The sequence below is a fragment of the Panthera uncia genome, chromosome E3, assembly GCF_023721935.1.
Source record: "Panthera uncia isolate 11264 chromosome E3, Puncia_PCG_1.0, whole genome shotgun sequence".
NCBI classification, from domain to species: domain Eukaryota; kingdom Metazoa; phylum Chordata; class Mammalia; order Carnivora; family Felidae; genus Panthera; species Panthera uncia.
Window position 1 is genome coordinate 24,091,354 of NC_064815.1, and position 15,077 is coordinate 24,106,430.

Here is a 15,077-nt window from a genome sequence, read left to right on the forward strand (position 1 = left end):
ATGCCGTGGCTATTGGGAGTGCGTTAAAAATACATAGCCATAGGAGGTAAGATGGTGAGCTCGCAGTGAGCGTATGTCAGGGATGAAAATAGGTACGCCTGGAAGCAGATTTTAAAAGCAGTTTCTCCAGGTCGTCTTCTTTCACACCACGGGATAAGCATCTTGAGTCACCATGGTATTAGCGGCAGTAGAACGGGTGATATCAGACAGAACTACCCGGAAACATTTTATTTCCAATTCAAAACGGAGCTTTATATTGTGTTTGCCATAAATCTACGTATTTGCCTCTTCCAGACGACTATGACTGCAAAGTAGAGCTTGCTTTGACATCTGATGGCAGGACGACAGTATGCCCTTCTGTGGACGCTCCGTATGAACAAACAAAACCTGTCCCACGGCCAGATCCTGTGCATAATAATGAAGAAACACATGATCAAGTGCTGAAAACCAGACTAGAAGAAAAAAATGAACCCTTTGAGCAAGGACCTATGATAGAACAACTTAGCAAAATGTTCTTTACTACTAAGCACCGTTGGTATCCTCGTGGACAGTATCGTAGACGTCATAGGAAGCTGGATCCTCCCAAAGACAGATGATATTGAGGTTTTCAGGGATCAAAGAGATGTTATCTTGGGTCTTATTTGCCATTTGAGAAAATGCAATTGAGTATATTCACTGTTAGATAGCAAAACAATAATAAAATGTCTTTTTATATATTAAAAAATATGTATAACCATAAATATATGTATTTGAGAGTAAGATATATATTTTTTTCTTAATGTTTATTTATTTTGAGAGAGAGTGTGTGTGCATGTGCAGGGCAGGGGCAGAGAGAGAGAGAGACAGAGAGAGACAGAGAGAGACAGAGGGGGCGAGAATCCCAAGCAGGGTCCTTGCTGCCAGTGCAGAGCCCAATGTGGGGCTCAAACCCACGAACCATGAGACCATGACCTGAACCAAAATCAAGATTTGGACACTTAACCAGCTGAGCCACCAGGCGCCCCGAGAATAAGATATATTTAAATAAGAAACAGTGAACTAATAACCTCAGAGACTTAGTAAAAGAAAACCAGAGTGAATACAGAGAAAATAGAAGGGCAGCAATTAAAGAAGCACCAAACAGATAAGCAGTAAGGGAGATATGTCAAAACAAACAAACAAACAAACAAACACCTGTGGCAAAATTACCAGAAAAATACGAGGCACAAGTTAACACTTTTAGAAATGATAAAGGGGACTGAGAGCAGAGATTTAAACTATCCATCCTTTTCTAATAATAATTAGAAATCTTAGGGGTGCCTGGGTGGCTCAGTTGGTTAAACATCTGACTTTGGCTTAGGTCATAATCTCACGGTTCATGGGTTCGAGCCCTGCATTGAGCTCTGGGCTGACAGCTCAGAGCCTGGAGCCTGCTTCAGAGTCTGTGTCTCTCTCTCTGCCCCTCCCTCACTCCCACTCTGTCTCTGTCTCTGTCTCTCAAAATAAATAAAACATAAAAAAAAAAAAAAAGAAAGCTTAGGCCAAAATGGTGAGTTTCCTAGACAAATGCAAATTAGGGGCGCATGGATGGCTCAGTTGGTTAAGCATTATTAGCCTCTTGGATTCAGCTCAGGTGATGATCTCATGGTTCATGAGTTTGAGCCCCTCGTCTGGCTCTGTGCTGACAGTGTGGAGCCTGCTTCAGACCCTCTCTCTCCCTCTTTCTCTGTCCCTCCCCTGCCCAAGCCCTCTCTCTCTCTCTTTCAAAATAAGTAAACTTTAAAAAAACATTTAAAAATGCAAATCATCAAAAGGGACTCAAGGTGACATGGAAAATCATCAAAGAAATTGGTATTTTATTAAAAAAATTTTAGGGGCCCCTGACTGGCTCAGTCAGTGGAGCACGTGACTCTTGATCTCGGTGTCGCGAGTTTGCGCCCCATGTTGGGTGTAGGGATTACTTAAATAAATTTTCAAAAAACCAAAATAATTTTTAAGGGGCTTTATTGAGATAATTCACATACGATCTAATTCATCCATTTAATGTATGTAATCCAGTGATTTTTAATATGTTAACAGGTTGTACAGCCATTAGCAGGATCTAATTTTAGATCGTTTTCGTGCCCTCCCATCGAAAAAATTCCTTACCCATTAGCGTTCTCCCTCCCTCTTGCGCCTCCCTCCCTCCTTTCTTTGTCTATGGATTTGCCTACTCTGCACATTTCATGTAATTGGAGTCACGTAACGTACGGCCTTTTGTGACTGTGTTCTCTCACTTAGTATGTTCTCGAGGCGAGTACATGTTGCAGCGAACATGAGTACTTTATTCCTTTTCATCGTCGAATAATATTCCACGTGTCTGGGTATACCACCTGTTTATCTCTTCACCGGTTGATGGATATTTGGGTTATTTCCACTTTGGGGCTATTATGAATAATACTGCTGTGAACATTGGTGTCCAAGATTTTGCGGAGACATCTTTTCAGTTCACTCTGAGAAACTGCCAGCTCTTTTCCAAGCTGGCTGCACCATGTAACCTTCCAACCAGCAGCGTATGAAGGGTCCGTTTTTCTCTACAACCTCCCCAGTGCTTCTTAGTGCCTGTCCTTTAAATGATAGTCATCCTAGCGTGGGTACGAAGTGGTATTCCATCGTGGTGTTTGGTTTAAGTTTACTTATTTATTTTTAGTCATCTCTACACCCAACATGGGGCTTGAACTCACGACCTCAAGCTTAAGAGTCACATGCTTTTCTGACTGAGCCAGCCAGGCACCTCATGTGCTTTGTAATTCTTCATTCAATATCTGCCTTTGATGATAAACGTCCAGATTTTCCATTAATTATGTGTGATACCTGACTGGGTGAGCACAGCAACAACAAATGACAGTATCATACATTTCTCTTTATCCTACTGTCTACTGCCACCATCTTGGCATAAGCCCCCACTGTGTTTCTCATGGATTATCATGAGTGTCTCCTATTGACTTCCCTGCCTAAAGTTTCACTGTTCGCCGGTTTCCAACATATGCTTCACCTAGCAGTCGAAGTGGGTTTTTTTTAAAAAACATTAATTTATTTATTTTGAGAGGGAGAGAGAGAGCGTGTGTGCACATGTGTGAGTGGGGGAGGAGCAGACAGAGGAGAGACAGAGAATCCCACGCAGGATCTGTGCTGTCGGCACAGAGCCCGACACGGGGCTCGGTCTTACGAACCGAGCTGTGAGATCATGACCTGAGCCGAAATCAAGAGTCGGATGCTCAACCGACTGAGCCACCCAGGCGCCCTTCGATGGGAGACTTTAAAGAGAGGGATTGTTTCTATTTAACGGTCTTTTTCTTGAATGGCATTTTAAATCTTCCTGAAATGCAACACTCATAACAGCTTTATGGATGACTTCTGCTAAACGTTCAAGGAATTGCACCAATGCATAATACATACTCTTTTGGAAATAGAGAAAAAGAAAAAGGAACAGTACACACAGATTCTATGAGGTTAGTATGAGCTCAATCCAAAACAAAGCAAGGACTGACTGCGGGATAAAGGGAGAGGGCCACCTTCTTCCGAATTATGCGTGTAGGTATCATCAAAACCTCTCAGCCAACAGAATCCAACTGGATGCACAAAAATGAATACATTAGAGGGGCGCCTAGGTGGCTCAGTCGGTTCAGTGTCCAACTTCGACCTAGGTCAAGATCTCACGGCTCGTGGGTTCGAGCCCCGCGTCGGGCTCTGTGCTGACGGCTCGGAGCCTGGAGCCTGATTCAGATTCTGTGTCTCCCTTTCTCTCTGCTCCTCCCCTGCTCGTGCTCTGTCTCTCTGTCTCAAAAGATGAACATTTAAAAAAACCAAAATTTAAAATTAGAGACAAGAAAAGCGTGCTTACTTTTGCCATGTGTGTTCAACATTCTATGGGCAGTACAAGCCAGCACAGAAAAGCAGGAAAAATAAGCCAGTGGTATTCGAACTGGAATAGGTTACATTGGTTCAAAAAAAAAAAAAAAAAAAAAAAAAGAGAGAGAACTATGTATATCATCTACATTGAGGGCTTCCCTGTTTATGGAAGACTTACCAACACTTGAAAAATTCACTTTAATTTGTGTTTGGCAAGTTTGAGCTTCTTTTTTTTTTTTTTAATGTTTTTTTTTTTTTTTTTTTAAGTGTTTTTTTATCTTTGAGACAGAGACAGACAGAGCACAAGCTGGGGAGGGGCAGAGAGAAGGAGACACAGAATCCGAAGCGGGCTCCAGGCTCCGAGCCGTCAGCCCAGAGCCCGACGCGGGGCTCGGACTCACGGACGGCGAGATCACGACCTGAGCTGAAGTTGGATGCTTAACCGACTGAGCCACCCAGGCGCCCCAAGAATTGCCTTCTTTAGATATGTATTTCCATAAGTCTTTGTGATTTAGAGTGTCGTATCACAGGCTGATTATGTTCATAGAAAACTATTACGGGGCCCCTGGGTGGCCCAGTCGGTTGAGCATCTAACTCCTGGTTTTGGCTCAGGTCGTGATCTCATGGTTTTGTGAGTCTAAGCCCCGAGCTGGCCTCTGCACTGACAGTGTGGGGCCTGCTTGGGATTCTCTCTTTCCCTCTCTCTCTCTCTGTGCCTCTCCCCTGCGCTCTCTTTCTCTCTGAAAAGTAATAAATAAACTTTAAAAAAGAAAACTATTACTTACATTTTGCAGCGCCCCAGACTTAAACAGAGGAACAGTTGTTGCCATCTTTTAGCATTCTAGATTTGCCTAACTTCTAAAATCGCCATGTGTCAAAAATCACACTTCCGTAATTGCTAAAGCATGATATGTCAGATTATTTTAATGTAGTCACGTTTTGAAGTAATTGTGACCACAAAGCATTCTTTTTAAAAGGAGACTTGTGTGTTTGACTTCCAAATCAATTCCAGCATAAATCCCAGGTACTTAATGCTTTTTTTTAAATGTTTATTTATTTTGAGAGAGAGACAGAGAGTGAGCAGGGGCGGGGCAGAGAGAGAGGGAGACACAGAATCCGAAGCAGGCTCCAGGCTCCAAGCCGTCAGCGCGGAGCCTGATGCGGGGCTCGAATCCACAAACTGTGAGATCGTGACCTGAGCTGAAGTCAGTTGCTTAACCCACTGAGCCACCCAGGCACCCCTCCTCTTATTTTGTTTTTTTGATGTTTTTACATTTATTTTTGAGACAGAGACAGAGCATGAGCAGGGGAGGGGCAGAGAGAGAGGGAGACACAGAATCCGATTCAGGCTCCAGGCTCCGAGCTGTCGGCACAGAGCCTGATGTGAAGCTCGAACCCACAAACCGACTAACCGTGAGATCATGACCTGAGCCGAAGTTGGACACTCAACCGACTGAGCCACCCAGGCGCCTCGGGAAATGCTTATTTCTGGTTACCGAAGGCCAGGTGCCACGTGGAAAACAACACAGTTGGTGAATTTTCTTTCACGGTTCAGCGCATGCAATGACTAAGTATTTCTGATACGATTGTTGCATAGACAGCATTTTGCTGAAAAGCCATTAGCTTTTGCCTCTATTTTATACTGCTAACGTAAGCGACCAACTTGTCAGGTTTTTTACGAAAGAGAAAGTTAATATTTGCATGCAAACCACATAGTATCCTAAACTCTGTTTTCCATTTAAAAGATTGTCTACAAACCCCATGTGATCACCTCAAGAGATGCAGAAAAAGCATTTGACAAAACTCAATAACCGCTTTTATGATAAAAATCCCCAAACACACTCGGAACGGAGGAAAACTCTCTCAGCCTGAGAAAAGGCACAGCTTAATATCACACGTGATGGTGAAAGGCTAGGACAAGACAAAGACGTCTGTTCTCACCACTTGCATTCAACGCTGTATCGAAAGTTCTGGGCAGGGCAATTGTGGAGGAAACACAAAGTCATCCACACTGGAATGGAACAGTTAAAACTACCTCTATTTGCAGATGACATGATAAGGTGTCCAGAAAACCTCAAGAGGGATGCCTGGGTGGCTCAGTTGGTTAAGCATCCAACTCTTGATTTCAGCTCCGTCATGAGCTCACGGTTCGTGGGCTGGAGACGCGCGTCGGGCTCAGATCCTCTGTCTCCCTCCCTCTCCGACCCTCCCCTGCTTGTGCACACGTACTCTCTCAAAAATAAACATTACAAAAAAGAAAAGATCGTCTCACAGGTCTCTGAGGCTCTGCCCATGTTTTTAAAAGTATGTCGTCCTTGTGTTTCTCAAATCGGATAACTTCTATTGATGTATCTTCAAGTTCACGGACTTTCTCCGATCGTCTCCATTCTGCTATTAAGCCCGTCTGGTGGATTTTTTTATTTCAGATATTTTATTTTTGCGTTCTAGAATTTCCATTTGCTTCTTTTTCATAGTATCCATGTCTCTGCTAAGATTTCCCATTTTTGAATTTATTGTGAAAATATCTTCCTTTACTTTTTTTTTGCAGAATTAGAATAGCTACTTTGAAATAAAATATTATAGGGCTAATGTCCACATTTGGGTCAACATGGGAAGGCCTTGGAAGATTTTCTTTTCTCTTGAGATTGGTCATGTTTTCTTGTTTGTTGTATGCTGAAGATTTTAGATTTTAGATTAAATTTGTGACTATTATGTTGGAGAGATTTCCTGTGTTGATTTTTTTTTAAGTTTGCTTGTTTGTTTGTTTATTTATTTAGAGAGAAGGAGAGAGAGCAGGGGAGGGGGAGAGAGAGAATCCTAAGCAGGCTCCATGCTGTTAGGCATGGAGCCTGACTTGGGGCTCCAACCCACGAACCATGAGATCATGACCTGAGCCGAAACCAAGAGTTGGATGCTTAACTGACTGAGCCACCCAGGTGCCCCTGATTTTTTTTTTTTTTTTTTAAACCAGGCAGTTAATTTGGTGCACTCAAATTCAAACTCTTATCTTTTGGGCAGCAACTGAAATATCAGTTCAGTTCTTTTGTGTGCCTTGAATCTGCCCTGGTATGCATGGTGTAGGGATCAGCCAGAGATGTGGGGAGACTGGGACTCCCCCGGATCTCTTCTTTTCACAGTTCTCCCTTACTTGCCATCAGCTGTGCTTGACCCAAATACTGTCCTCAGGTTCTTCAAGCCAGAAAGATTAATTGTAGATTGGACAGAGCCCTTACGATATGACACTGTCTTGACCTCAGACTGAAAGCTATAAGAATAGAAGACACACTGTGCCAGTCCCTTCTTCCAATTTTTAACTCCTCTTCAGAATCTGCCTTGGTTCACCCTCCAGTGCCTTCCTGCTATTTGCAAATATTTGTCTAGAGTTTTCAGTTGTTGCCTGTGGGGATGTCAGGTTTGTTGAGTGCTTACTCGGCTATACTGGATGTGAACCAGCGTTTCCAACTTTGATGATGAAGAACATTAACCGATAGATTAAAACAACTTCATGAAGCCCAAACTGGATCAATGCCAAGAGAATCACATCGAAGCCAACCAGAGTCAGGCTGCTGAAATCCAAAGGGAAAGAGCAAATCTAAAAAAGAGACAAAGGAAAAAGAACGCGCAAGAGAATAGGAATAACGGCTAACACCTGATCACAACGGGTGGATGCCAGAAGACAATAGAAAGACAATATGCAAAGGCTGAAAATACAACCTGTCTGCCTGGAACTCTATGCCCAGCAGAAACAGTTTTCAAAAATGAAGGTAAAATACAACTCTTTGGATAAAAGTAGAGAAAATTTGTCTCTAGCAGACAGGCACTATGAAATCGCAAGAGGCTGTTTATCAGAGAGGAAATGCTACCAGATGGAAAAAGATCGAAGGGAAAGAACGAAGAGAACCGCAAATTATAACTATGTAGGTAAAAGTAAAGGCTATTTTTTTTCCTCGTCTTGATTTATTTAAGGAAACTGGTGTTGATTTCTCGTCTTGATTTATTTAAGGAAACTGGTGTTCAAAGCAAAAAAATACTAATAGCGCATGGTGAGGCTTATAACTAGCATGCGTAGAAGTAACACCCACTGCAGTAATTGTACAAAGGATGGGAAAAGTTAGCGGAGTTACGTTTGGGGAAGGTCCTTATATTATGTGTGAAACAAACATTAATTCAAGGTAAACTGAGTTAACGGTTAGTTTTGTAATCTCTAGAGCAATCAATCAAATATACAGAGAAGGATAACTCAAAAGCCAAAGAAGGAGATGAAATGGAATTCTAAAAACAAAAGCAAAAACAAAGAACTTAATCCAAAAGAAGGCAAGAAAAGAACACAGGAACGAAGGTGGGAAGCAATAACTATCACGTTAATAATGATATTAAATGTAAGAGGGTAAAATGTTATTAATGGCAGAGTTTGAAAGATTGAATGACAAAAGAAAACCAACTCATATGCCTTTTGCAAGAGATGCAGGTTGAAAGTTCAAACAGGTAAAAAGACATATCATGTAACCACTAAGTAAAGAGATACACCATGTAGCCACCACCATAAGAAAGGTGGAAGTGGCTACATTAAAATCAGAGACCAAGGGCATTTCCTGAGGATAAAACGGTCCATTCATTAAGAAGACACAGCTATTCTTGTGGCTGGTAGGTGGCTCAGTCGGTTAAGCGTCCAATTTCGGCTCGGGTCATGGTCTCATGCTTCGTGGGTTTGAGCCCCGCGTTGGGCTCTGTGCTGAGAGCTTGGAGCCTGCTTTGCATTCTGTGTGTGTGTCTCTCCTGCTCATGCTCTCTCTCTCAAAAATAAAATAGAACATGAAAAAAAGAAAAGACGACACAGCTATCCAAAATCTGTAAACACCCAATACAAGAGCATCAAAATATAAGAAGCAGGGAAAGGGTAGCTTTTCAACAAACGGATTAAGGACTCTAATTCCAGAATATATAAAGAACTCTTACAACTCAATAATATGAAGAACATAACCAATAGGAAATGGCAAACATTTTTATTTGTTTATTTTTAAATTTATTTTTGAGAGACAAAAAGGAAGAGAGCGGGTTGGGGAGGGACAGACAGAGGGAGACAGAAGATCTGAATTGGGCTCTGTGCTGTTGGCAGAGAGCCCGTTGCAGGCTCAAACTCAAAAAATGAAAGATCATGACCTGAGCCAAAGTCAGACGACTAACCAACCGAACCACCCAGGTGCCCTAAAAATGGCAAACATTTTGAACAGGTACTTGGCCAAATGAAATATACAGGTGGCAGATAAGCAAATAAGAAGATGCTCAACATAATTGGTCACTAGAGAAATGCGTACTAAGTTCACTATGAGATGCCGATGGCTAAAAGCAGAGAGACTGATGATACGCGTAGTGCCCTTAAAGATGCGGAGAAAGGAGAACCCCCAGCCATGGCTGGAGGAAACTAACAAGGGTACAGTCACTTTGTCAGTTTCTTTCTTTCTCTCTTAGAGAGAGAGAGGGCATAAGTGAGCAAGGGTCAGAGAAAGAGAGAGAGAATCCCAGGAGGGGCAGAGGGAGAAAGAGAGAAGCGGAGCTCATGTTCACCCAGTGTGGGGCTCGAACTCACGAACCATGAGATCATGACCTGAGCCAAAGTCAGATGCTTAATGACTGAGCCATCCAGGCACCCCTGGCAGTAGGCGGTTTCTTATAAAGTGAAGCATAAACATACCAGGACCCAGCAATTGCACTCTTGGGTATTTATTCAATAAAAATGAAAACATACGTCCTTATAATGGCTCGTATATGGAAACCCAAACCCAGGAACAACCAACTTGTCCATTAACAGAACTCAGAAACAAATAGAGTACATTCAAACAATAGGATACAAATAATGCAATGCAGAGAATAAAATACAACTATACTCAACAGCATGGATACACCTGGAAAGAATTAGGTTGAACAAAAGAGGCCAGACATTAAAAAGTACATGCTGTCTGATTTCATTTACTTGAAGTTCAGGAACTGGAAAATGTGCTCTAGGGTGATAAAAATCATAGCAACGGTTGCCTCTTGGGCGGTAATGGTGGGGATTGATAGGGAAAGCCCCAAGGGAACTTTCTGGAGATAGGGAAATGTTCTCTACCTTGATTGGCATGGGAGCTACATGGGTGCGTGCATTTATTATTCTTCCAATTGTGCACTTAAGATTTGTGCATTTTGCTGTGTATAAATATTACCTAAAAATTATCTTGGCAGTTTGCTTTCTGTATTTTATATTTTAGGCTTATTTGGTCTGTTTTTTTTCCCCCCTCACTAATTAATGGAGTCCTGGACAGGAGGCTTGGAAAAGCTGCTAATAAAGAAAAATCTTAGCTATAAAATTTTATAGCTTAGTGTCCTTAAGCTGCAGAAATGCAGATATGGAATGTTATAAAGCCGTTTCTGATGAAGTAAGTTGAGAGCATCACAAAAATATCATTTCTGTACTCCAGCCCGACGTGAGAGTGTGCAGATGTATAATCCTTTTCTAGAAGTGCAATTTGTTCAAATGAGTTTTTTAAGACACCCGGGCTTCAGGGTTTTTTACTGTGAGCTTTAACCAGTAATCCCCCAAAGTCTGCATTCTTGTTATCTTATTTGATAACTTGTTGTCCTTGTGGTAATGTTTAATTTGTTGTGTATTCTTTTCATGTATATAGAAGATATAAATAATTAAGTTTCTTTTTGTTAAGTCAGGAAAGAATCGTTGACGCTTTGTTTTCCTTTTTCCTACCTACAAAAATTTAATAAAACTCCAAATTGATTGGATTTCTTATTCAAACAGAGGGTTGTGAAGTCTGAGTCTCATTTAAATTTATAATGCTAAGAACTGGGCGTACAAAGTGTTGATGGACTTGTTCGATGGAGAGGTCAAGAGGTTAACATAAACAGAGAGTAAATGTTGAATGATGGATGATGTAATTATTGAATGAATAATTCAGCTGTTCATCCTGAGGGTAAGATGGCAGCCGGGAGTCCTAGATCTTGTAAGTTCAATTACACATGATTTTATCCATGAACTTATCCAGCAAATATTTCAGCCCTACTCCTGGTACCAAGTACTGTAGCAATCAGGGACTAGTCTGGATAATGGAAACCAAAACTGATAATTTACCGGGGCCCAAAGCTCTAAGCGGTATCTCCATGAAATGCAGCTGGTGTTCAGAACCCTAGGGAAAGGATGTGCCCTTGGGTGGTGCCCAAACTGCTGAGAAGGTGGTGTCCTGCTGCCGATGCTTGGACCACTCGAGAGAGAGCTTTGGGCAGCCTGGACTATGCATGTTGCAGGTGGCTAGGGGCAGAAGCCAAGTGCTTGCTGCTACTTGAGAAAATACAACCAGTGGCAAACTGGAAGGAAGGCCTTTCTCCCCTTTGGGTATTTTACAAAGTCCCTTTAGTGCTTCCTCCCGTGGTCAGAAGTTAGAAGGAAATCAGCGGGCAAGAGAAAGAGACCTTCAAAGGTGGGATTGTGAAATTGATTTGGTTAGGTTTTCGACCTTGAACCCATGAGTTATGATTTGGTTAGGTTTTCGACCTTGGACTCGTGAGTTAGTTAACCCAATTAGGTAACCCAATGTGGTGTGGAAACAAATGGCCAAAGAAAACTGTAAGGATGGTGAGGTGGGCTGGCTATCCTCACTACCCTGCAGAGTTACAGGAAGAGAAGGATTAGCTTGGGGCTTTAAATTCTCAGCTCAAGTCATGCTCAAAGAACCAGACAGATTTGTTAGTTAATTAATTAACTAAAATATTTACTGATTTTGGGGGGAGAACGCAAGCAGGGGAGGGGCAGAAAGAGGGGGACAGAGGATCTAAAGGAGGCTCCACACCAACAGCAGCGAGCCACATGCGGGGCTTGAACCCATGAGCTGTGAGATCGTGACCTGAGTCGAAGTCATGACCTGAGCCGAAGTCATGACCTGAGCTCAACCGACTGAGCCACCCAGGTGCCCCCAGATAGGTTTTATGGTGGCTGTATCAGCTGTTGCTACGTCACAAATTATTCTAGAATTTAGTGGCTTAAAATAATCAACATTTATCTCATAGTTTCTTAGGGCCTGGAATTCAGAACTGACTCATCTGTGCTGACTCAGGGTGTCTCCTAAGCTTGCAGTCGTGAGACTGGCTGGGGCCACGGTCGGCTGAGGGCTTGACTAGGCTGGAGGGTCTATTCAAAGGCACTACCTCACATGGCTGGAAAGTGGGTGTTATGTTGATTTCTCCTTTCAGTTCTAGCTGTTTTTGCTTCGTGTATTTCAAAACAATGTTTTTAGATGCATACACATTTTATTTTTTTATATTTTTAAAAATTTTTTTAACATTTATTTGTTTTTGAGACAGAGAGAGACAGAGCATGAACAGGGGAGGGTCAGAGAGAGGGAGACACAGAATCTGAAGCAGGCTCCAGGCTCTGAGCTGTCACCACAGAGCCTGACGCGGGGCTCGAACTCACGGACTGCGAGATCATGACCTGAGCCGAAGTCGGCCGCCCAACCGACTGAGCCACCCAGGCGCCCCAGATGCATACACATTTTAGATAGTTATGCCCTCTTGGTTAGGTGGCTCTTTTATCATTATTTAATTTGCTCTTTATCCTTAATCATTTTCAGTTCTGAAGACTACTTTGATATTAATTGACTTGAATCTAAATATAGCCAAGCCAGCTTTAAAAAAAAAAAAAAAAAATCAGGGCGCCAGGGTGGCTCAGTCAGTTAACTGTCCAACTCTTGATCTTGGCTTAGCTCATGATCTCACGGTTCATGATTTCGAGCCCCAAGTCAGGCTCTGCCCTGACAGCAGGGAGCCTGTGTGGAGTTCTCTCCCTTCTCTCTCTGCCCCTCCCCGACTCGTTCTCTCTCTCTCAAAATAAACTGAAACAAAATTTTAGAAAATTAGTGTTTTGTGGTATATGTCGTTCCATCCTTTTAATCTACTGTATCATTATATTTCGTTTCTTTCCTGTAAATATAAATGGCATATAAATTATTTTATTTTTTTAAAGTTTATGTATTTATTGGGGAGGGGCAGAGAGGGGGGTGGAGAGAGAATCCCAAGCAGGCTCCATGCTGTCGGCACAGAGCCCGACATGGGGCTCGATCTCATGAACCATGAGATCATGACCTGAGCTGGTATCGAGAGTTGGACACTTAACCAACTGAGCCACCCAGGTGCCCCTCCATGGATTGACTTTTAAACTCCTGGACCACTATTACATTCCTGGGATAAACCCTACTTGGTCATAGTACATTATTTTTATATATTCCTGGATTGTATTTGCTAATACTTTGTTGAAGATTCTTGCTTTTACATAATATATTTTTTAACGTTTATTTATTTTTCAGAGAGATAGAGTGAGAGCAGGGGAGGGGCAGAGAGAGAGGGAGACAGAATCCGAAGCAGGCTCCAGGCTCTGAACTGTCAACACAGAGCCCAACGTGAACCCATGAACCATGAGATCATGAGCTGAGCTGAAGTCGGACACTCACCTGACTGAGCCACCCAGGCACCCCTACTTTCTTATTCTTTTTAAAAAATATTTTTAAACTGAGCTTTATGCCCCATGTGGGGCCTTAATTCATGACCCTGAGATCAAGAGTCACATGCTCTTGTGACTGACTGAGCCAGCCAGGTGCCCTTACATATTTTCTTTGCTGTGTGTCCTTCAACTAACTTTTCCTTCCCACACCATTTTCCTTATTTGATGTCAACATATTGATCTTGATGGTGAACTTCACTATTGAAGTCTTTCAGTTACAGGGAATACTCAAGTGGAATTCTGCCTGGAATTAACACAGGTCGATGGATACGGTGTCTCTAGCATGTTCTTGTCCCTCCCCTTTCGGAAGAGAATGACGCATCTGTGTACAAAGCATCCGTGCTCCTTGTTGGGGTCGAAGCACAAAATTGTGAGACTCATATGGAGATCGAGTGTGGTAGGAAGGTGTGTATGGGTGATGGGTAGCCAAAGGGGTGGACTGTGCTGGTTACTGTATCTCAGCCCCAAGCCCACTCCACTTTCTCTTCTGTGATGCTGTTGATGGATTACCGAGAACTACATTTCCCAGGCTTCCTTGCCAGCAGGTTTCCTGTGAAAGTGGGCCTGCTAACAAGGGTGAGCCGAGGGAGACCCGGAAGTGAGACATAGGAAGGGACTTGCTTGTGCTCTCCAGCACTCGTCAGCAGCAGTGGGTTTTAGCTCCAGCACGTATCAGCTTTGTACCCACCTTCTTAGAAGTTCCAGCATCGACTGCTTAGAATCCAACCCTTTGTCCCAACACATATCAAAAATCCAAACACTGGTTCCTAGGGCTCCTCCCTCCAAGGTCCTAGCCCCCTTCCAAGATTACCCTTAACTTCCCCTTCTGGTACAGGTATTTGTGGCCTCGGGTAGTCCCCTCTCACACTGATTTAGGGTTGACCTGTGTGACCAATGGAACATGGTAGAAGTAATGCTGTGACTTCTGAGATTGGGTCATAGAAGGCAGTGGAGCTCCCGGTTTGCTCTCTTGGGAGGCTCACTCTAGAGGATGCCACAGGGACACTCAAGGAGCACTGTGGAGGGGCCCTGAGAGGGACTGAGGCCTCTGGTCATCAGCCGGCATCAACGTGCAGCTCTGTGAGTGAGCCCCATACAAGGTCCTTGGGAGTCCAGCCCCGGTCACACCCTCAAAGGACTGCAGCCCCAGACGGTATGTGACCACAACCTCAGGAGAGACCCCAGACCAAAACCACTCACCCAAGCTGCTCCCAGTTCTTACAGAGAAGTTGTCAGCCACGAGCGATTACTATTCTTCTGGGCCACTGAGTTTAAGTGCTGCTTTGCTATGCCAACACCCGATCACTAAAGTAACCCCTCTTGCCCTAAGGGCCCCTGCCAGGGGGTGGTAGCTGCTTTCCAAAGTTCACCATCTCTGGGTCATCACAGTATCTACTTTTTGCCCTTCCGCTGTCTTTCGACCACTATATAAGCAGTTCCCTGGATGGGGGTGCCTGGGTGGCTCAGTTGGTTAAGTGTCCGACTCTTGATTTCGGCTCAGGTCACGATCTCATGATTCCTGAGATCGAGCCCCTGCTTGGGATTCTCTCTGCCCCTCCCTGGCTTGTGCACATGCTCTCTCTCAAAAATAAATATTAAAAAAAAAAAAAAAAAAAAAAAAGCAAAATAATTCCCAGGGTTAAGTGCCCTCTATTTGAAAAAGCTAGTG

At 43.2% G+C, this 15,077-nt stretch overlaps 1 pseudogene; it reads left to right on the forward strand.

Moving 5' to 3' along the window:
• On the forward strand, positions 1 to 712 carry LOC125928178 (39S ribosomal protein L42, mitochondrial-like; annotated as a pseudogene).
• The last annotated feature ends 14,365 nt before the right edge of the window (positions 713 to 15,077 follow it).